Genomic DNA, 21256 nt, shown 5'->3' with positions numbered 1-21256 from the left:
GTACCCTCTCGGGTGGATGTCATATTTATCCTTCAACCATCCACAACAGAAACAGATTATCTAGTTAATTAATGCATCAGTGTTTATGGGACCGAGCTGTGTGTAAACTGGCTGCTGCATTCTTCTGAATGGCTGCAAACTACCGCAGGGCTTTGAGGTAATGAAAGCTGCTACAGGAATAGGATTTATTTCTGATCTCCCTCAGCACCCGAGGATATAGACATTCAGACCCTAGGGTTTTGTTCATATTATAAAAGCAAAATACTGTGGATGCTGAAATTTGAAACAAAAAAAATAGAAAAATGCTGCAAAATCTCAACAGGCCTGACAGCATCTGTGGTGAGAGAATAGAGCCAACATTTCGAGTTAGGATTGAGTCTTTACCCACATTCACCAACAGACATTCTTGCAACATTATCTTCAAAATTTTCCCAAGGATATTTGTCAGTGCAACAGAAGCCAGGCAACAACTTAACGTTGCCTTCAGCATTGAATACACCGTTCATAATTGAATTATATAGATTAAATAGTTAAATATAACTTCTATTTTCTTCAATTTCACCTCATCTTTTAGCCTTCTAATTTCTATTCCTAATACTCCACTTAAGTTTTTCAGTCAGACATTCTGCAACTCCTTTCTCACTGGAGTTAATCAATAACAATACTCTGAGGGGGGTGGCGGGGTATTCCAAGCCAGATAAATACTTCCCTTTGAAGTGGTGCGAGGTCTATTTGCAACCCTCTTTGGGAGGTTACCGGTTTTGTTAAACACTCTAGTTTTATACTGGCTATTGGAATGAGGTAACCTGTTTACAACCATATTGCAGCCCCAAAGGAGTTGGATCAAGGCTCCTCTCAACTTCTTTTTGGCAAACTAAATGCCTCTGCCTAACTAGTAACTAATACTGAAACGCAACATAAACCCAAACTGCAAATGTATTTGTAATATCATACTTGAATACAAGTGACAAACGCTATTCCCGATTTTAAAGCTGGCACCACTTGGTGCAGCCTTTAAACGCCAAGCCAAGAATTGCTGCCTGTTTGAAATATTTCACTACTTCCTATTTTTGAATAAAATTTTGCTTCAGTGGTACTACGGAACGTGCAGGAAACTGGTGGTTATTTTACTTGCATATCCTATTCCCTTGTTCATAGTGCAGAGATAATACCCAAAGCTGTTTATGCATTGCACGCTGGATTACGTCCATATTATATACTCACTCACTACACCGCTTCCAAAGGCTGTTGCAATCGACCAAAAAAATCCGCAAATAATAAATTGATACAAAAGCGGCCGACAACGTGGCAGCAGATTTGAAAGCGACAATCACTTAACCCCGTCTCGGAACCCGACAAGCAAATGCAGCGGATGCAAAAGACTGGGCAGTTTCATTAAATCCCAAATACCTGAACGCCTACTGTCAAGGAGGGTCTGCTTGCAGGCTGACTCGGAAGGCATGGGAGAGACATTCAGATGTCCCCTCCCCGCTCACACGGCTGCTGTCCCGCCCAGTGAGAGGGCTGGGCTTCAGCAAATGTACTCTCTCCACAGCGCGCCAGCTTACATTGCACGTACACACGGCTCCAGCGAGAACATTTCATACCCTCCCACAACCAGCCTGTGTCTGAACACAAACAGGAGGCAACAACAGCCTCAAGTGTTGTTGAGCTGCACTTAAATCAAAGACCTGTGCAATGGGCTTACTGCTGCCCCAAAATACATATACTGTAAGCAGCAAATTAATGGAACTTGCCTCTCATGAAAAGGTTGTTTTCAAACTTACCACGTCACACAACCATGTAAATTGCACTGTACCTGCACATTACATTATAGTCTAAATTAAACTAATCAAACAAAGGCTTGGCAAAATAAATTTCCGTAAAACCAAGGCCCCTTAAAATGCAGTTTAAGCCAACCATCATTATTATTATTGGCACTGCCAGAAGGGTTTCCTTTGGTGTTAATAAATTGAATTTATATAGCACCTTTTACAATTTCCCAGAACGTCCCAAAGCATTTTACCTCCAATTAAGTATAAATACTGTTGTAACCCGTATTTTGGGTGAGGGGATTAAACCCAGGCCCTGACTGCTCTCACGGGTATGCATCACAGATCTTTACTATCACGCAATTTCCAAGAAGACCAGTGTCCTGGCAATTTATCTCTCAACCAACATCACAAAAGCAGATTATACGTTCTTCTTTTGGGATCTTGCTATGCCCTGTTAATGACTGCATTGACAGTTAAGTGTAGTGAGGCATCCTGGAGTTGTGATAAACACCAAAGACAAAAATGGCAGTGTAGTTGATTGTGATAGCTGTTGGATCCAGAATGATATCAATGGTTTTGTTGAGTGGGTAGAGAAGTGACAAACAGAATCTGGAAAAGTAAGTTAATGCATTTGGGGAGGGCAAACAAAGCGAGGGAATATTCAATAAATGGAAAGATATTGAGAAGGACTGAGGAAGTGAGAAACCTGGGAGTGTATATCCACAGGTCCTTGAAGGTGGCAGAACAGGTAGACAATGTGGTCAAGAAAGAATATAGAATGCTTTACTCTATTGGGAGAGATATTGAATATATCGAGTTTTTCGAGGGAGTGCCGAAGATGATTTATGAGGGTAGGGCAGTGGATGTTGTCTACATGGACTTCAGTAAGGCCTTTGACAAGGTCCCTCATGGCAGACTGGTGCAGAAGGTGAAGTTGCATGGGATCAGAGGTGAGCTGGTAAGGTGGATACAAAACTGGCTCAGTCAAAGAAGACAGAGGGTAGCAGTGGAAGGGTGCGTTTCTGAATGGAGAGCTGTGACAAGTGGTGTTCCTCAGGGATCAGTGCTGGGACCTTTGCTGTTTGTAATATATATAAATGATTTGGAGAAAAATGTAACTGGATCGATTAGTAAGTTTGCGGACGACACAAAGGTTGGTGGATTTGCGGATAACGATGAGGACCATCAGAGGATACAGCAGGATATAGATCAGTTGGAGACTTGGGCGGAGAGATGGCAGATGGAGTTTAATCCGGACAAATGTGAGGTAATGCATTTTGGAAGGTCTAATACAAATAGGAAATATACAGTAAATGGCAGAACCCTTAGGAGTATTGATAGGCAAAGGGATCTGGGTGTACAGGTACACAGGTCACTGAAAGTGGCAATGCAGGTGGAGAAGGTAGTCAAGAAGGCATACGGCATGCTTGCCTTCATCGGCCGGGGTATTGAGTTTAAAAATTGGCAAGTCATGTTGACGCTTTATGGAACCTTAGTGAGGCCGCACTTGGAATATAGTGTTCAATTCTGGTCGCCACACTACCAGAAGGATGTGGAGGCTTTGGACAGGGTACAGAAAAGATTTACCAGGATGTTGCCTGGTATGGAGGGCATTAGCTATGAGGAGAGGTTGGAGAAACTTGGTTTGTTCTCATTAGAGCGACGGAGGTTGAGGGGAGACCTGATAGAAGTCTACAAGATTATGAGAGGCAAGGACAGAGTGGATGGTCAGAAGCTTTTTCCCAGGGTGGAAGAGTCAATTACTAGGGGGCATAGGTTTAAGGTGCGAGGGGCAAGTTTTAAAAGAGATGTACGAGGCAGATTTTTTACACAGAGAGTGGTGGGTGCCTGGAACTCGTTGCCGGGGGAGGTAGTGGAAGCGGATACGGTAGTGACTTTTAAGGGGCGTCTTGACAAGTACATGAGATGGGAATAGAGGGATATGGTCCCCGGAAGCATAGGGGGTTTAGTTAAGTCGGGCAGCATGGTCAGTGCAGGCTTGGAGGGCCTGTTCCTGTGCTGTAATTTTCTTTATTTTTTTGTTCTTCTTTGTTCTTTATAAAAGCAGGGATGTAATGATGGAACTGTATAAAAGACTGGTTAGATCACAGTTGGTAGTTGTGTACATTGCTGGTCAACACACTACAGGAAGAACATAACTGCTCTTGAAAAGAGTACAGAGGAGATTTACAAGCATGTTGCCAGTTGAAAATTGCAGCTATGAGGAGAGACTGGATAGGCCAGGGTTGCTTTCCTTCGAACAGAGGAGGCTGAAGGGAGATCTAATTGAGGTGTACAAAATTATGAGGGGCCTAGACAGAGTACACAGGGAAGACTTGTTTCCCTATCCGAGAGATCAATTAGCAGGGACCATCGATTAAAGGTGCTTGGTGGAAGGATTAGAGGAGACATGACGAAAAACCTTTTCACTCAAGGTTGTGAGCGTCTGAAATTTACTGCCTAAGTTGGTCATTTAGGCTGAAATGCTGAACTCATGTTAAAGGTATCCGGATCTGCATCTGAAGTGCTGTAATCTGCAAGGCAACGGAGCAGATGCTGGAAAATGGGATTAAAATGGGTGGCTCATTTTTTTTCTCTTTTTAGACCAGAGCACAGAATGGGCTGAATGGCATCTTTTTGCAGTGTAACCTTTCTGCAGTTCTACAAATGCAAGCTGGACAGGGCATTGGTGAGAACACATCTGGAGTGCTGGGGATGGTTTTTGTCTCCTTATTTGAAAAAGGATATAATTGCATTAGAAGCAGTTCAGAGAAAGTTCACTCAACCCATTCCTGGAAAGAGGCTGGGTCTATACCCATTGGAGTTTAGAAGAATGAGGGATGATCTTATTGAAATATAAAAGATCCTAAGGGTTAGGGTGGATACCAGGCAGATGTTTCCTTTTGTGGAGGAGATTAGAACTAGGGGGCACAATTAGAAGGTCTCACTTTTAAGACAGAGATGAAGAGAAATATTTTCTGAGATTTGTTAGTCTGTGGAATTCTCTTCCTCAGAAAGCAGTGGAGGCTAGGTCATTGAATTTACTTAAAGACTGAATTATATTTTTGATGGGAGTTAAGGGATATGGGGAGCAGACAGGAAAGTGGAGTTGAGACCATAATCAGATCAGCAATGATCTTATCGAATGGTGGAGCAGGTTTGAAAAGCCGAATGGCCTACTCCTGCTCCTATACCCTGTGTTCCTAAGCACTCATATATTTTTTAACTGCCTGGCAGTCTGTTGCAGTTCTGTCACAGAGGACTGTGGTACTATATATTGTATATACAGTTATCAGGCAGTGCAGCTTCAATGAAGAAATACATTTCTAAAGATAAGGCATACAAAACTGACTATCATTCCTACTGGCCTCACTATTTCCAGGGAATACACCCTGATGTATTAAAAACTCGATCTTAAAATATTTATCCTGGTTTTCGAACCCCTCTATGGCCTTGCTCCTCCCCATCTCCACCAGCCCTATGTGCCGGTGAGATCTATGCATTGCTCCAATTCCAAACCTCTTGTGCATTCCCAATTTCCATCACCCCACCATGAGCAGCTGTGCTGTCAGCTGCCTGAGTCCTAACCTCTGGAATCCCCTCCTTAAACCTCTCCATTTCTTCCTTCCTTTACCACTCTCCTGAAAACCTATCTCGTTGACCATACATTTTAATATCTGCTTGTGTGGCTTGGTGTCAAATTTTGTTTGGTCGTGTTCCTTTAATAAGTGCAGTCTAATGTTTTATTACATTAACAATATAGAAATGCAAATTGTGTGCATAATCCCTTCGCTTAAGGAAAATCAGCAAATCTGCCCCATTCCCTGTAATGCTATTCTGAATTATGCACATGCTAAAATCTTTGTCAGACTAAACGACATTACATTCAAAGCTAAAACTCCCTGCTTTGTACAATCTCTAGAATTTGTCTCATATATTCATTTAGCTACATTCACTATTCTTAATGGTCTCGGCATAAGGGTGAAAGATACAGCATGAGACAAGCAGTTCAAATGTCACAGCTGCACACCATGTTCAGATAAGGCACCAGACCAGAATCTGTGACCTCTTGGAGAGTATGTTTCAAATGTCAAACATTAATGCGCTTAAAAGTGTGCTGCAGTTGTTACTAAACTCTCACCCCAAAAAATAAAAACTTAAACGGACTTGCTTTGTGAATAAAATTCAAGATATGATCCAAAAGACCAACAGCCAATGCAACTCTCAAATGCTACCAGTTACAAACTGGCCACAGCCAAACTCAACAAAGTTATTACAAACAGAAAATGCAGGAAATACTAGCAGTTCAGAAAGAAACAGAGTTAATGCTTCAGCTCAGTGTCCTTTCATCAGACCTGTAACATTAATGCTGATTCTCTCTCCAGAGAAGCCACCTGACCTACTGAGTATTTTCAGCATCTTCTCTCTTCATTCAGATTTCCAGCGTCTGCAGCATTTTGCTTTCGTCAACAAATTAATGCACAGAATTACATCGCACTGGTCTATGCCAGAGTTTTTGCTCCACACAAGCCAGTTCCATTGGCTATTAGAACAGAGCAAAGTCAAACTCACAGCGGCAGTGACTGCACGGATCACAGGACACCTTCAACAAGCAGCTCACACTGGTCAGCCATCAACATGAGCAAATTGGGAAGCTGAAGCAACTCTGAGGACATCATCAGAAATCAGTGCTCCCTGCTCCTCAAGTGGAAACAAGCTCCTGTAATGTTAAAAAAAAAACAAAAGCCCTGGTTAGGTGCTGTAGCCAGTATTCTTTAGAAGGTCATCAACATGAAACATTAATTCTTTTCTCTCTCCTCAGATGCTGCCTGACCTGCTGAGTATTTCCAGCATTTTCTGTTTTTATTTCTCTGGATGGAGGTTTACATCAACTATTAACAACACAAACAGCTGTAGTACACAAAATGGAAACATACAAGGTCCCGAGGGGTCTTGACAAGGTGGATGTGGTGAGGATGTTTCTTCTTGTGGGAGAATCTAGTCACTGTTTAAAAATAACGAGTTGCCTGTTCAGGACAGTGATGAGGATAATATTTTTCTCTCAGACGGTTGTTCCTCAAAAAGGCTGTGGAAGCAGAGTCTTTGAATATTTTTATACAGAGCTAGATAGATTCTTAATAAACAAGGGGTGGTAAAAGGTTATCGGGAGTAGGTAGTAAGTTGCAATCAATCAGCCAGGAATGGTGGAGGAGCAGGTTCGAGCGGCTGAGTAGCTTATTCCTGTTCCTAATTCCTATAAAATGAGACACCATTCCTTATTCTGCTCTGTAACCATGTAGTCTTTTTGACTACAAGAATTAACCCAAAAGAACATTTTCCTATGGTGAACAGAGAGGAGAAAAGTATTTCTGGACACCAATAAGTTCACAAATCAACACTGTAAGTATCATGTTTCACACCACGATTTAAGGAGATGGTGGCTATTTCTATAACTGCCTCCAGCCCTACAACCTTTCATGATCTCTGTACTTCTCCAATTCTGGCCTATTGTATCCCCAATTTTCATTGCTCCATTGGTGGCCGTTCCCTAAGCTCTGGAATTCCCTCCTTAAATCTACTTAAAATGATGTCATATACATGGATTTTAGTAAGCGTTTGATAAGGTCCCCCATGGTCGGCTTATGATGAAAGTGAGGTGTGGGATAGAGGGAAAGTTGGCCGATTGGATAGGTAACTGGCTGTCTGATCGAAGACAGAGGGTGGTGGTCGATGGAACATTTTTGGATTGGAGGCTGGTTGCTAGCGGAGTGCCACAGGGATCAATGCTTGGTCCTCTGCTCTTTGTGATTTTTATTAATGACTTAGAGGAGGGGGCTGAAGGGTGGATCAGTAAATTTGCTGATGACACCAAGATTGGTGGAGTAGTGGATGAGGTGGAGGGCTGTTGTAGGCTGCAAAGGGACATAGATAGGATGCAAAGCTGGGCTGAAAAATGGCAAATGGAGTTTAACCCTGATAAATGTGAGGTGATTCATTTTGGTAGGACTAATTTAAATGTGGATTACAGGGTCAAAGGTAGGGTTCTGAAGACTGTGGAGGAACAGAGAGATCTTGGGGTCCATATCCACAGATCTCTAAAGGTTGCCACTCAAGTGGATAGAGCTGTGAAGGAGGCCTATAGTGTGTTAGCTTTTATTAACAGGGGGTTGTAGTTTAAGAGCCGTGGGGTTATGCTGCAACTGTACAGGACCTTGGTGAGACCACATTTGGAATATTGTGTGCAGTTCTGGTCACCTCACTATAAGAAGGATGTGGAAGCGCTGGAAAGAGTGCAGAGATTTACCAGGATGCTGCCTGGTTTGGAGGGTAGTCTTATGAGTAAAGGTTGAGGGAGGTAGGGCTGTTCTCTCTGGAGCGGAGGAGGCTGAGGGGAGACTTAATAGAGGTTTATAAAATGATGAAGGGGATAGATAGAGTGAACGTTCAAAGACTATTTCCTCGGGTGGATGGAGCTATTACAAGGGGGCTTGACTATAGGGTTCGTGGTGGGAGATATAGGAAGGATATCAGAGGTAGGTTCTTTATGCAGAGAGTGGTTGGGGTGTGGAATGGACTGCCTGCAGTGATAGTGGAGTCAGACACTTTAGGAACATTTAAGCGGTTATTGGATAGGCACATGGAGCACACCAGGATGATAGGGAGTGGGATAGCTTGATCTTGGTTTCAGATAAAGCTCGGCACATCGTGGGCCGAAGGGCCTGTTCTGTGCAGTACTGTTCTATGTTCTAAAACCTACTTCTTTGACCCAAGCTTTTGATCACCTGTGCCTAATACCTCCTTACATGACTTGGTGTCGAACTTTATCTACTAATGATCCTGCAGAGTGTCTTGGGAGGTTTCACTACTCTGAGGGTGCCATATAAATGCAAGTTATGCTTTAGTTACAAGATCCTAAATATGAATTATTGCTATCCTACTCATTGCTAAATGAGTAAGATAATACTAGTCCTGACAAGAGCATAAACAAAAATGCTACATTGAATATTTTATTATCTGACATTTCATCAAACTAATTGTGTTTACAGCATACACTCAGCTATTGAGGATTCATAGCTGCTGAATGAACAACTGCCATCAGTATCACTAACACTGAGTTAACAGCGACTTAAGAATCCACTCTTTTCCCACAGCAACACTGGAGGGTATCAGGAGCTAAATGAAACACTTTGCACGGGTCGTATCCAGTGAGAATGAAAATAGGGAACAGGTCCTTTTTTTTTAACAGTCTATGTCCTTTTTAATCTAGGTATACTTTCAAGTTTTTGTTTTTACACCATTCTCAAATGAGAACCCACATTCTTGACATTTTTATTCTTGCCCTGGCATATAACATAAATAATACATATAAATGTTTTCTTCAAATTGTTTTAGCTAACGATTCCATTCTGTATATCACAGGAGCCTTTTGATCTTGAACGAACAGCAAAATGATTCCCTGACACTTGCTGAAGCTTCCAAACATCAATATTGAACTGTAACCATAGAAATTAATTAAAAATATATACATCTTTCAAAAATATCTTGCATATACAGCACCTTTCGCAACAATAAGTTATTGTCCTGACAGCAAAGAAGGTTACAAGGAGTTCCGATGAAAGTTCACAAATCCGAAATATAAAACCTGCTTCTCTCTCCATAGATGTTGCCAGACTGGTATTATCAGCATTTTCTGTTTTTATTTAAGGTTATGAGGTGACTTGATAGAGGTGTGAATAAATAAAGTGAAACCCTTTCCACTGGCAGGCAGGTCAGTCACAGCGAATTGTTGTCATCTAGAATATACTGCCTGAAAGGATGGTGGAAACAGATTCAATAATAGCTTTCAAAAGGGAAATGGACATAAACTTTGAAGGAAGAACTTTCCTGGGCAATGGGGAAACAGAGGGGAGTGCAACTCGTATAGCTCTAGGAGCTGACACTGGCAAATAGGCCAAACTGCCTTCTTCTGTGCTGTATCATTCTGTAGTTCTATGATTATTCCAAAGGATCTTCTTTGTCTCAATCAGCATATGTGGAATTGTAATTTGAAGAGAAAATACTTTTCCTTTAATTCTCACTTCTTACATGATAGTGAATATTCAATGAGTTTAAGGTTCTCGTCTGTACTAACCTATCTGAAGGGCCATTCCGAATGTCAATGTTTGAGTGAAGTTCTTCTTATCATTTGTCTTGACTCTTGAATTTTCCTTTCACCAGCGTTAGCCTATGGTCTCTTGTTCCTGACCCACCATACCTTATTTTGAATGTCTCTTTTCTCAGTCCTGGTTCAGATAACAATAATTATGGATAAGAAAGGACATTAGCCCTTGTTAAATTGGCCCTGTTGATAACACTCCTGTCTCCAAGTCAATCAATATCTTAATTATCACATTGCTGTTTGTGGGAGTTTGCTGCGTGCAAATTGGCTGCTATTTTTCCTACATTATGACAGTGGCTATATTTCAAAACTACCTAATTGGCCCTTTGGGATGCTCAGTGGTTGTGAAAGGTACCACATAAATGCATATCATTTTTTAATAAATAATTTATGGGATGTGGGTGTCGCTGGCTAGACCAGCATTTATTGCCCATCCCTAGTTCCTCTTGATAAGGTGGTGAACTGCCTTCTTAAACCACTGCAGTCCCACGGTGTAGATACAACTACATTGCTGTTAGGGAGGGCATTCAAGGATTTTGACCCTGCAACAGTGAGGGAACAGCAATATATTTTCAAGTCAGGATGGTGAGTGACTTGGAGGGGAACCAGGTTGTGGTGTTCCCAGGTAGCTGCTGCTCTTGTCCTCGATGATAGTGGTCATGGGTTTAGAGGGTGCTGCATGAGGAGCCTTGGTGAGTTCCTGCAGCACATCTTGTAAATAGTGCACACTGCTGCCACTGTCCATCAGTGGTGGAGGGATTGAATATTTGTGGAAGGGGTAGCAAGCAAGCAGCCTGCTTTGTCCTGGATGGTGTCAAGCTTCTTGAGTGTTGTTAGAGCTGCACTCATCCAGGCAAATGGGGAGTATTCCATTACACTCCTGACTTGTGCCCTGTAGATGGTAGACAGGCTTTAGGGAGTCAGGAAGTGAATTACTAAGTGCAAGATTCCTAGTCTTTGGCCTGCTGTGGTAGCCACGGTATTTATTTGGATAGTCCAGTTCAGTTTCTGGTCAATGGTAGGTAGCCCCCAGGATGTTGACATTGGGGGATTCAGCAATGGTAATGCCATTGAATGTCAAGGGGAAATGGTTAGATCCTCTCTTGTTGGAGATGGATCAATCCTGAGAGATAGGATTAACTGTCACGTAGAAAGGCAATGGACATCACTGCAGGAGTTCCTCAGGGTAGTTTCCTAAGTCCAACTATCTTTAGCTGCTTCATCAATGCCCAGAGCAAATACATCTTTCCAGTAATGTGGTGACCAGAATTGTACACAATGTTCCAGTTGTAGCCTCACCAGTATTTTATACAATTCCAACATTATATCCTTACTTTTACATTTATACCTCTGCCATTTCATTTGCCTTCTTTTTCTACTTAAACCGCTTGCCTTTAGGGACTGGTGTACTTGTACGGCAGGATCTCTCACTTCATCTATCCCCTTAGTATATTCCCATTTATTGTGTACTCCTTATAACTGCTTGACCTCCCTAAATGCATGACCTCACACTTCTCTGTGTTAAAATCCATCTGCCACTTTACTGCCCACTCCACCAATCACATTGGAGATTATAGCTACCCACGACTCGGCCAATCTTTGTGTCATCTGCAAATTTCTCAATCGTACCCCCCATGTTCGAATTGTTAAAATATAACACAAACAGTAAGGGTGCCAACACTGAATCCTGTGGAACACCAGTTGAAAAACTTTCCATTTGCAAGTGCATCCATCGACCATTACCCTGTTTCCTGTTACTAAGCCAACTTTTTATCCAGTTTGTCACATTACCCTGTATCCCATGGGCCCTGGGATGCCCTGGGACTTTTTTGACCATGTGGAACCTTGTCAAATGACTTTCTAAAATCCATGCAGACAACACCCACTGCACTACCTTCATCAACCCTTCTTGTCACGTTCTCAGAGAATTAAATCAAATTTGTGTGGGAAGATCTTCCTTTAACAAATCCATGCTGATCATCCCTGACTAGTCCCATCTTCCTTTGTGCCAGGTATGACTCCAACCAGCAGAGAGTATTCCCCCTGATTCCCATTAATTCCAGTTTTGCTAGGGCATACATAGGGTGCCATGCTTGGTCAAATGCTGCCCTGATGTCACTCTCACCTCACCTCTGGCATTCAGCTCATTTGTCCATGTTTGAACCAGGGTTGTAATGAGGTCAAAGAGCTGAGTGAGCCTGGCGGAACCCAAACTAGGCATCCGTGAGCAGGTTATTGCTGAGCAAGTGCCACTCGATAGCGCTGTTGATAACCCCTTCCATCGCTTTACTGATGATCAAGGGTAGACTAATGGGGTGGTAATTAGTCAGGTTGGATTTGTCCTGTTTTTTGTGTACAGGACATCCCCGGGCAATTTTCCCACATTACTGGGTAGATGCCAGTGTGGTAGCTGTAATGAAACAGCTTGGCTAAGGGCATAGGAGCACAAGTCTTTAGTACTATTGCTGGAATATTGTCAGGGTCCATAGCCTTTGTAGTTTCCAATGCCTTCAACCCTTCCTTGATGGAATGAACTGAATTGGCTGAAGACTGACAGCTGTGATGCAGGGGACCTCTGGAGGAGGCCAAGGTATATCATCTACTCAGCACTTCTGACTGAAGATTGTTGCGAATGCTTCAGCCTTATCTTTTGTACTGATGTGCTGGGGGCTCCTCCATTATTGAGAATGGAAATATTTGTGCAGCTTCCTCCTCCAGTGAGTTGTTTAAATGTCCACTACCATTCACAGCTGGATGTGGCAGGACTGCAGAGCTTCGATCTGATCCATTGGTAGTGGGATCGCCTAGCTCTGTCTATCACTGACTGCTTATGCTGTTTGGCACACAAGTAGTCATGTTTTGTAGCTTCACCAGGTCGACACATCATTTTTAGGTGTGCCTGGTGTTGCTATTGGTTCTATATTGAACCAGGGTTGATCTGGTGGTAATGGTGGAGTGGGGGATATGCTGGATCATGAGGTTACAGATTGTGGTCGAGTACATTTCTGCTGCTGCTGATGGCCCATAGCGCCTCATGGGTGCCCAATCTTGAGTTGCTCAGTCTGTTCGAAGTCTATCCCATTTAGCATGCTGGTAGTGCCACACAATATGAAGGAGGGTATCCTCAATGTGAAGATGAGACTTTGTTTCCACAAGGACTGTGCAGGCAATCACTCTTACTGACACTGTCATGGACAGATGCATCTGCAGCAGGCAGGTCAGTGAGGATGAGGATGTTTTTCCCTCTTGTTGGTTCCATCACCACTTGCCGCAGACCCAGTCGAGAAGCTACGTCCTGAACTAATCCACCTGGAACACCGAGCCCTGTTGTGAATGGAGTATTTTTTAAATTATTTTTACTGCCACCATCTCATTCTCTACCAAGAGGAAACTCCTGATACCAACCCTAAAGGCACTTGTAACCCTGTCCAATGCTCACTCCTTTATTTCAGGCAACCAACCTGTCCCTCTTCCTCACTCCATTAACTTCCAGCTCCACATCATTCACCTTCCCTCTCCATCACTCCCGCACTCCCCCCTCTCTCCCCTCACTCACCCCCCTCCTCCTCTCCCCTCATTCACCCCTTCCTCCTCTCCCCTCACTCACCCCCCTCCCCTCACTCACCCCCTCCCCTCCCTCACCCCCCCTCCCCCTCCCTCACCCCCTCCCCCACCCCCTCCTCCCCCCTCCCTCACCCAATCCTCCCCCTAACTTCCCTCCCCTCATTCACCCCCTCCCCTCACTCACCCCCCTCTCACCCCTCCTCTCCCCTCACTCAGCCCCTCCTCTCTCCCCTCACTCACCCCCCTCCCCTCCCCCTCAAACCCCGCTCCCCCACCCCCTCCCCCCACTCACCCCCTCCCCCACTCAACCCCCCTCAGCCCCCACTCCCCTCCACTCCCCCCTCCCTCACCCCCCTCACTCACTCATCCCCTTTCCTCCTCACTCACCCCCCTCCCTCCTCACTCCCCCCCCTCCCCCCTCCCTCCTCACTCCCCCCTCCCTCCTCCCCTCCCTCCTCAATACCCCTTCCCTCCTCACTCCCCCCCTCCTCCCCCTCACTCCCCCCCCACTCCCCCCTCCTCCCCCTCACTCACCCCCCTCCTCCCCCTCACTCACCCCCTCCTCCCCCTCACTCACCCCTCCTCCCCCTCACTCACCCCCCTCCTCACTCACCCCCTCCCCCTCCTCACTCACCCCCTCCCCCCCAACTCACTCCCCCCACCCCCCCTCAGCCCCCACTCCCCCCCTCAGCCCCCACTCCCCCGTCCCTCACCCCCCCTCACTTACCCCCCCTCTTCCCCCCACACTCACCCTCTCCCCCCACACTCACCCTCTCCCCCCCCTACTCACTCCCCCCACAGCCCCCACTCACTTACCCCCCTCCTCCCCCCACACTCACCCTCTCCCCCCCACCCTCCCCCCCCCCACTCCACCACCCTCCCCCCCCCACCCTCCACCACCCTCCCCCCCCCCACTCCACCACCCTCCCCCCCCCACTCCACCACCCTCCCCCCCCCCACTCCACCACCCTCCCCCCCCCCACTCCACCACCCTCCCCCCCCCACTCCACCACCCTCCCCCCCCCCACTCCACCACCCTCCCCCCCCACTCCACCACCCCACTCCCCCCCCCACACCCCCCCCACACCCCACTCCCCCCCCCACCCACCCCCCCCCCCACCCCACTCCCCCCCCCCACCCACCCCCCCCCACCCCACTCCCCCCCCACCCCACTCCCCCCCCCACCCCACTCCCCCCCCACACACCCCCTCCCCCCCACCTCCCCCCCCACCTCCCCCCCCCCACACCCCCCTCCCCCCCCCCACACCCCCCTCCCCCCCCCCACACCCCCTCCCCCCCCCCCACACACACACACCCCCACTCATCCCCCCACTCAACCCCTCCCCCCACTCTCACCCTCTCCCCCCACTCACCCCCTCCCCCCACTCTCACCCTCTCCCCCCACTCTCACTCACCCCCCCCAACTCACTCACCCCCCCCCCCCCCAACCGCGCATCTCGGCCCACCGGCCGAATAACATAAAAAGTTAAAAAAAATACAATCACATTACTACAGAAAATGGTGTGCTGGCGCTAGGAGAATTCATATCAGTTCATGGAAATGGCAGAGAGAGATTGCCACTGTAGTTTGCGCATGTAATTCATCCCAATTGTGTATAATGGTTTAAGGACCCCAGGAGAACCGGACGGTGAAACCTCGACTCCCTCCTAACTTGCCGAGGCTGAGGCGGTGAAGGTGCCGATACCCGGCTCCCGGCTCCCGGGCCACAGAGTAACGGCGCTGCCGCCGCCCGCGGGAAACTGAACCTGAGGGAGGAGGATCTGAGGCGGGGAGGCAGTGCGGCTGCGCGGAGACGGGCAAATACCGGCCGGGAAGCGCCTTTCGCACCGCGGTAGCGTGGCCGAGTGGTCTAAGGCGCTGGATTTAGGCTCCAGTCATTTCGATGGCGTGGGTTCGAATCCCACCGCTGCCAAGGGGAAATTTTTTATATTTATATTACCCTTCAAAGAATTATATAATTTACTTTTGAATTTTTTTAAAAACAGCTAAAATGATAGTGCACAGTCAGCCAGTAACCTTAGCACTGCTGCTTCAAAACACCAGGGACTTGGGTTTGATTTCCGGCTTGGGGGAGATTTTCACAGTAACTTCATTGCAGTGTTAATAATATAAGGCAACTTGTGACTAATGAATAAACTTTAACTTTTGTCTGTGGAGTGTTGGCACGTTCTCCCCGTGTCTGCGTGGGTTTCCTCCGGGTGCTCCAGTTTCCTCCCGCAGTCCGGAAGTTGTGCTGGTTAGGTGTATTGAACATGCTAAATTCTCCCTCAGTGTACCCGAACAGGCGCCGGAGTGTGGCGACTAGGAGATTTTCACAATAATGTCATTGCAGTGTTAATGTAAGCCTACTTGTGACACTAATAAATAAACTAATATTGCACCTGAACGCAAGTACATGGAAATAATTAGAAAATGATTACAAATAATTGTTTGATACCACAGAACTTGAGTATTCCTGAAAAAACATTTTGTCAAAGTTTTTCATGTTGCACTCAGCTTGTGTTGTCCTGATGAGTTGCCAGATGAAAACTTTGACAACATTTATTTTATTACCGATACTCAAAATGATTATAACACAGAGAGTCCATGCTGGCTGTCCGCAAGAGCTATTTATTATCCAGTACTTTTCCCATAGCCCGGCAATTTATTTCCCTTCCATATTTGTCTATATCCCTTTTGAGCTAAGGAGAGATTGGCAAAGATGTCATGGACATGAGACATAGGGGCTGCTGAGGGTGCCATGAGGAATGGAAGAGTGTTAACAGTGACAAAGATAGACCAGCAGCATGTGTTAATAGGAATAGAAAACTGAGGTCCATGTTCAATGGGAGCAAAACGGAACAACAGGAGGCTGAATGGCCTCCTTTCATGCATAAGTTTCCAACTTTTCTACACCCAATTCTAAGGAAAGAATTGAGAAACTGCAGCTTTTTGCCCAGTTAGGGGGCAGATGATTTTACAGAAGTCTTAAAGATGCCCGAGGGAATATTCCAGAACATAACCTCAAAATAAACTGCAAGTCTCGGCGCAAATAGGTAAAAAGAAAATTTCAGACTGAGAGCAGGAAAATCAGCAGACGTGGACTGGCCATAAGGGGAATGAGGAGTTGGGCAAGAGGGCACATCTCATTATGTGGCAACAGCAGTAATTTGAGGAAGGTTGAGTGTTGTAAATTAAAATTAATTTGATCTTTTCATTGGCCTTTCTCCCAACTTTTTGCTCTTTTCCTTTTGCCTGTCCCTTTAAACTCAAACTCACAGACTGACCATCTTTGACTCTGTAAGAAGTCTCACAACACCAGGTTAAAGTCCAACAGGTTTATTTGGCAGCAAAAGCCACTAGCTTTCGGAGCGCTGCCCCTTCGTCAGCTGAGTGGGAGTTCTGTTCACAAACAGGGCATACAGAGACACAAACTCGATTTACAAAATAATGGTTGGAATGCGAGTCTTTACATGTAATCAAGTCTCAAAGGTACAGACAATGTGAGTGGAGAGAGCTTTAAGCACAGGTTAAAGAGATGTGTATTGTCTCCAGACAGGACAGTTAGTGAGATTTTGCAAACCCAGGCAAGTCATGGGGGTTACAGATCGTGTGACATGAACCCAAGATCCCGGCAAGATCCCAAGATCTTTGACTCCAGCAGAGGGCACTGTTGCCCAACTCCCTGTCCACAGTCACAGAGCTCCTATTATACAATCCAGGTTCAAACTCAAGCTAACCTCCAACTCCAGCTCATCCTGTCCTCTTCCATTGCTTGCTGTGCTCCTGGGCTATCCCCAAGTGAAAATGAAAGGCCTGCATTTTGATATAGTTATGTGCACAACCTCAGGATCTCCCAAAGCACTATACAGCCAACTAATTAATGTTGACGTGTAGCCACTTTTGTAATGTAGGAAACGCAGCAACCAATCTTTACACAGCAAGCTCCCATAAACAGCAATGTGACAATGACCAGATCACCTATTTTTAGCGGTGTTGGTTGAGAAATAAGTATTGGTCCAGGACTCTGGAAAAGAACACCCCCGTGGGATATTTTCTGAGAATGCAGAGGGTCCCAATTTAATGGAAATAAAAACAGGAAACGTTGGATAAACTCAGCAGGTCTGGCAGCATCTGTGGAGAAACACAGTAAACATTGTGGGGGCGATTCTCCCAAAAAAATTCTAAGTGTAGAATTCACGTAAAAACTGGAGTAATTCACGCCAATTCTTTCAGCTGGAGTTTCAAATTGAATCACAGAGTGGCTCAGCGTAAATCAGTCCACAAATCAGTGGGTGAGACCTATTCCCGCTGGAGAGGCCAGCAGCACAGCGCTACATGGGGCACTGTGTATGCGCCGATCTGTCAGCGCCGAGATTGGCGCCTGCACAGTGACCCCACACTGCCGGCCTCCCGATCGCTGGCCAGCTCCACAACCCCTCATCGCTGGCTCTCCCCCCACCCCAAAGGCTGGCCCCTCGAACATGCCCAGGCCAGCCTTGACCCCGCCGCCAGTCCACCTTGATATCCACCCCCCCGGGCTCTGATCTCGCGATCCCCCACCCTGCAGTCCCAACACCCCCCGAGCAGCCCCGACCTTTCCCCCCCAGCAGGCTGAACCCACCCCGATGGCCAGCCCCAATCATGTTAACCTGTCACCGGCTCTTTGTTCAGTGCTACAAGGAGTTGATTTCACACAGGTCAAGCGGTTCATTGAGAGTTCAAAGGTCTTGTTTCCAGAATAAATATCAAACCAAATCACATTAAAGAATGAAGGGCCTTTGAAATACGCCCAGTGTTTTATTTTGCAATGAATACGATCTGAATGAATGAATGAATCCCAACTGACAGGTCGGGCTGGGTGAGAGGGCAGTGGAAAGGCCGCTTGAGGAGTTTGACAGGCTCCTATGTGCAAACCCGCTGGTGGGAGAACCATAATATTCTGACCAGATACACACAAGATTTTCCTCAAACACACAGTTTATAACGTGGTTTCAGTTCCTGTTTTGTAACTCTTCATCACAATCTGGAATAACAAGGACACTATCCGAGACAATAAAATGGAGAGATACACAGAATTTCGACAGTCCTGGATGCTGTTATTTCGTTTGGGACATTTAACATTCTGAGTCACAACATTCTGAAACCTAAGAATCATCGAATCCTACAGTGCAGAAGGAGGCCATTCGGCCCATCGAGTCTGCACCGACCACAATCCCACCTAGGCCCTAACCCCATAACCCCATGCATTTACCCGATCTAGTCCCCCTGTCACTAAGGGGCAATTTAGCATGGCCATTCCACCTAATCCGCACATCTTTGGACTGTGGGAGGAAACGGGAGCACCCGGAGGAAACCCACGCAGACAAACGTGCAAACTCCATACAGACAGTGACCCAAGGCTGGAATGGAACCCAGGTCCCTGGCGCTGTGAGACAGCAGTGCTAACCACTGTGCCACCCCTGTTTCTCCATTTCCTTTGATACTCTATTCTGACAAAAAGCCATCAATTTGAGTCTTCACATTTTCAACTGGAGCAGGTATCGGATTTCCACCACACTTTGTGATTCTTGATTTCACTCTTAAAGAGCCTAACTACGATCTTGAGATTATCCCTCCCCGTTCTTAACTTCATCCTTTAGGAAATTTATCTCCATCAACCCCAACACCATTCACCATTGAGGGAATACCAGCCTAGTTTATGTGATCTGGCCTCATAGCTTAATCCTTTAATCATCCTTGTGAATCTGTGCTGTACCCCCTCCAAAGCCCAACGTACCTTTCCTGAGTCTTGGTGTGCTAAACTGAATACTCCATGTGGTGTCTGACCAGGAAAGTGATTGTGCAAAATTAGCCCCGTTGGTCTGGACAGCACATCTGCTGGTCTGGACACTACATTCATTGGTCTGGAAACTACATCCACTGTTCTGGGCAGTCCGGAATTCTCCGACCTCACCTGCAGCTGGGATTCTCCAGTCCCGCTGCGGTGAATGGAGATTTGGCTGAGCGCCAAATTCTCCGTTCTTGCTGGCAGGGGTAGTGGGGTGTGTGAGACTGGAGAATTCCAGCCTACATTTGCTGGTCTGGATACTGTGAAGTTTAACAACACCAGGTTAAAGTCCAACAGGTTTATTTGGTAGCAAAAGCCACACAAGCTTTCGGAGCTGCAAGCCCCTTCTTCAGGTGAGTGGGAATCCTGTTCACAAACAGAGCTTATAAAGACACAGACTCAATTTACATGAATAATGGTTGGAATGCGAATACTTACAACTAATCAAGTCTTTAAGAAACAAAACAATGTGAGTGGAGAGAGCATCAAGACAGGCTAAAAAGATGTGTATTGTCTCCAGACAAGACAGCCAGTGAAACTCTGTGGGGGTTACAGATAGTGTGACATGAACCCAATATCCCGGTTGAGGCCGTCCTCGTGTGTGCGGAACTTGGCTATCAGTCTCTGCTCAGCGACTCTGCGCCGTCGTGTGTCGCGAATATGTCTTTATATGCTCTGTTTGTGAACAGAATTCCCACTCACCTGAAGAAGGGGCTTGCAGCTCCGAAAGCTTGTGTGGCTTTTGCTACCAAATAAACCTGTTGGACTTTATCCTGGTGTTGTTAAACTTCTTACTGTGTTTACCCCAGTCCAACGCCGGCATCTCCACATCCTGGATACTGTGGGCAGGGCAGGATTTTATGACCTTGCTCAGGCGAGGTTCGTAAAACCTCGCCCAAGGCCAATAGAAAATTCCGTTCGCCGAGCCTCGCCCGTCCCGGATCCATGGCAGGTGAGGCGGTAAAATTCCGGCCTGTATCTACGTGTCAAATTATCAGCTTCCAAAACAGATCCTCATTTCACAACTTAAGCATGGCACTCGCTCTCAAGGAGGACAGGGAAAATGTTTTAAGGACACTTGTTGTGTATGTGGTGCCTGTCTCTTTAATACAACACAGCAGAAGAGAGTCACCTGACTTGAGGAACCAATGGGACTGAAAAATGAATGATCACCCCAGAGAGTGGAGTCCTCTCTTGGGCAGAATACATTTGGAAGCCATGTGGTAAGCATGTAGGCACTGCTCCAGGGCAGCCCAGAGCTACAAGTCCTGCACCAAGTTTCTCTTATCAATAAATACCTTTTGTTTCTATTAAAGGCTGAAATCTCTTGACAATGCTAGGGTGACGCAACATAACAACTCCAAAGGCCCAAAAAGGGACAAATTGACATTGGCGTGTGGGAGGAATTTGCTGATAATTGTGTCATGTGGTTGCACTTCATCCAACCAGCTGTAACGCAGTCAGTAACTGACTGCATAAATTCTGCTCTGGAGAAGTGATAAAATAAAAGCTGGAGGAGACAGAGACAACCCTGGCTCAAGGACCCTCCCCCACCCCCCTCTCCCATCCAGGGTTGACCTGCGGAGTCACCCGAGGACGTGCAAATCATAAGGCCTGGCGGAGGTCATCCTCATGTCGAGAGGCTGACGGTGACGACATATAAACAATGATGGACAGAACCCTCTGACAACTTGTGTATCACAATATACATTCCCACCTGCAGCCATGCAATCTGCTGGGAATTTAGATTAAAAACCCAGGTCACAGGATGTTGGCACAGTGGTTAGCACTGCTGACTCACAGCACCAGGGACCTAGGTCCGATTCCGGCCTCAGGTGATTGAGTGTGTGGAGTTTGCACGTCCTCCCCATGTCTGCGTGGGTTTTCTCTGGGTGCTCCGGTTTCCTCCCACACTCCAAAGATGTGCAG

General features: G+C 46.3%; 1 protein-coding gene and 1 non-coding gene across 15 annotated transcripts in view; one reads left to right on the top strand and one right to left on the bottom strand.

Annotated features, from left to right (window-relative positions):
* eef2k (eukaryotic elongation factor 2 kinase) overlaps positions 1-13218 on the bottom strand; it is a 57661-nt gene extending 44443 nt beyond the window's left edge. For 6 of the 14 annotated variants that reach the window (XM_078240559.1, XM_078240567.1, XM_078240570.1 and 3 more), the window contains exon 1: positions 1411-1563. The gene's annotated coding sequence lies outside the window, so the exon portion shown is untranslated. Of the gene's footprint in view, positions 1-1224; positions 1631-6347; positions 6496-9332; positions 11737-12063 lie in introns of those variants that run through there. The other 8 variants (XM_078240561.1, XM_078240564.1, XM_078240560.1 and 5 more) reach the window with 8 other exon arrangements.
* A 2130-nt stretch (positions 13219-15348) lies between these two features.
* On the top strand, positions 15349-15430 carry trnal-uag (transfer RNA leucine (anticodon UAG)). The gene has a single exon. It is a non-coding gene; the product is annotated as a tRNA-Leu (tRNA).
* Positions 15431-21256: the final 5826 nt, after the last annotated feature.

This window comes from Mustelus asterias, chromosome 23 (genome assembly GCF_964213995.1).
Source record: "Mustelus asterias chromosome 23, sMusAst1.hap1.1, whole genome shotgun sequence".
In the NCBI taxonomy this organism is placed as follows: Eukaryota; Metazoa; Chordata; class Chondrichthyes; order Carcharhiniformes; family Triakidae; genus Mustelus; species Mustelus asterias.
The sequence above is the reverse complement of the archived record's forward strand: the minus strand, read 5'-3'. Positions and strand labels throughout refer to the sequence as shown.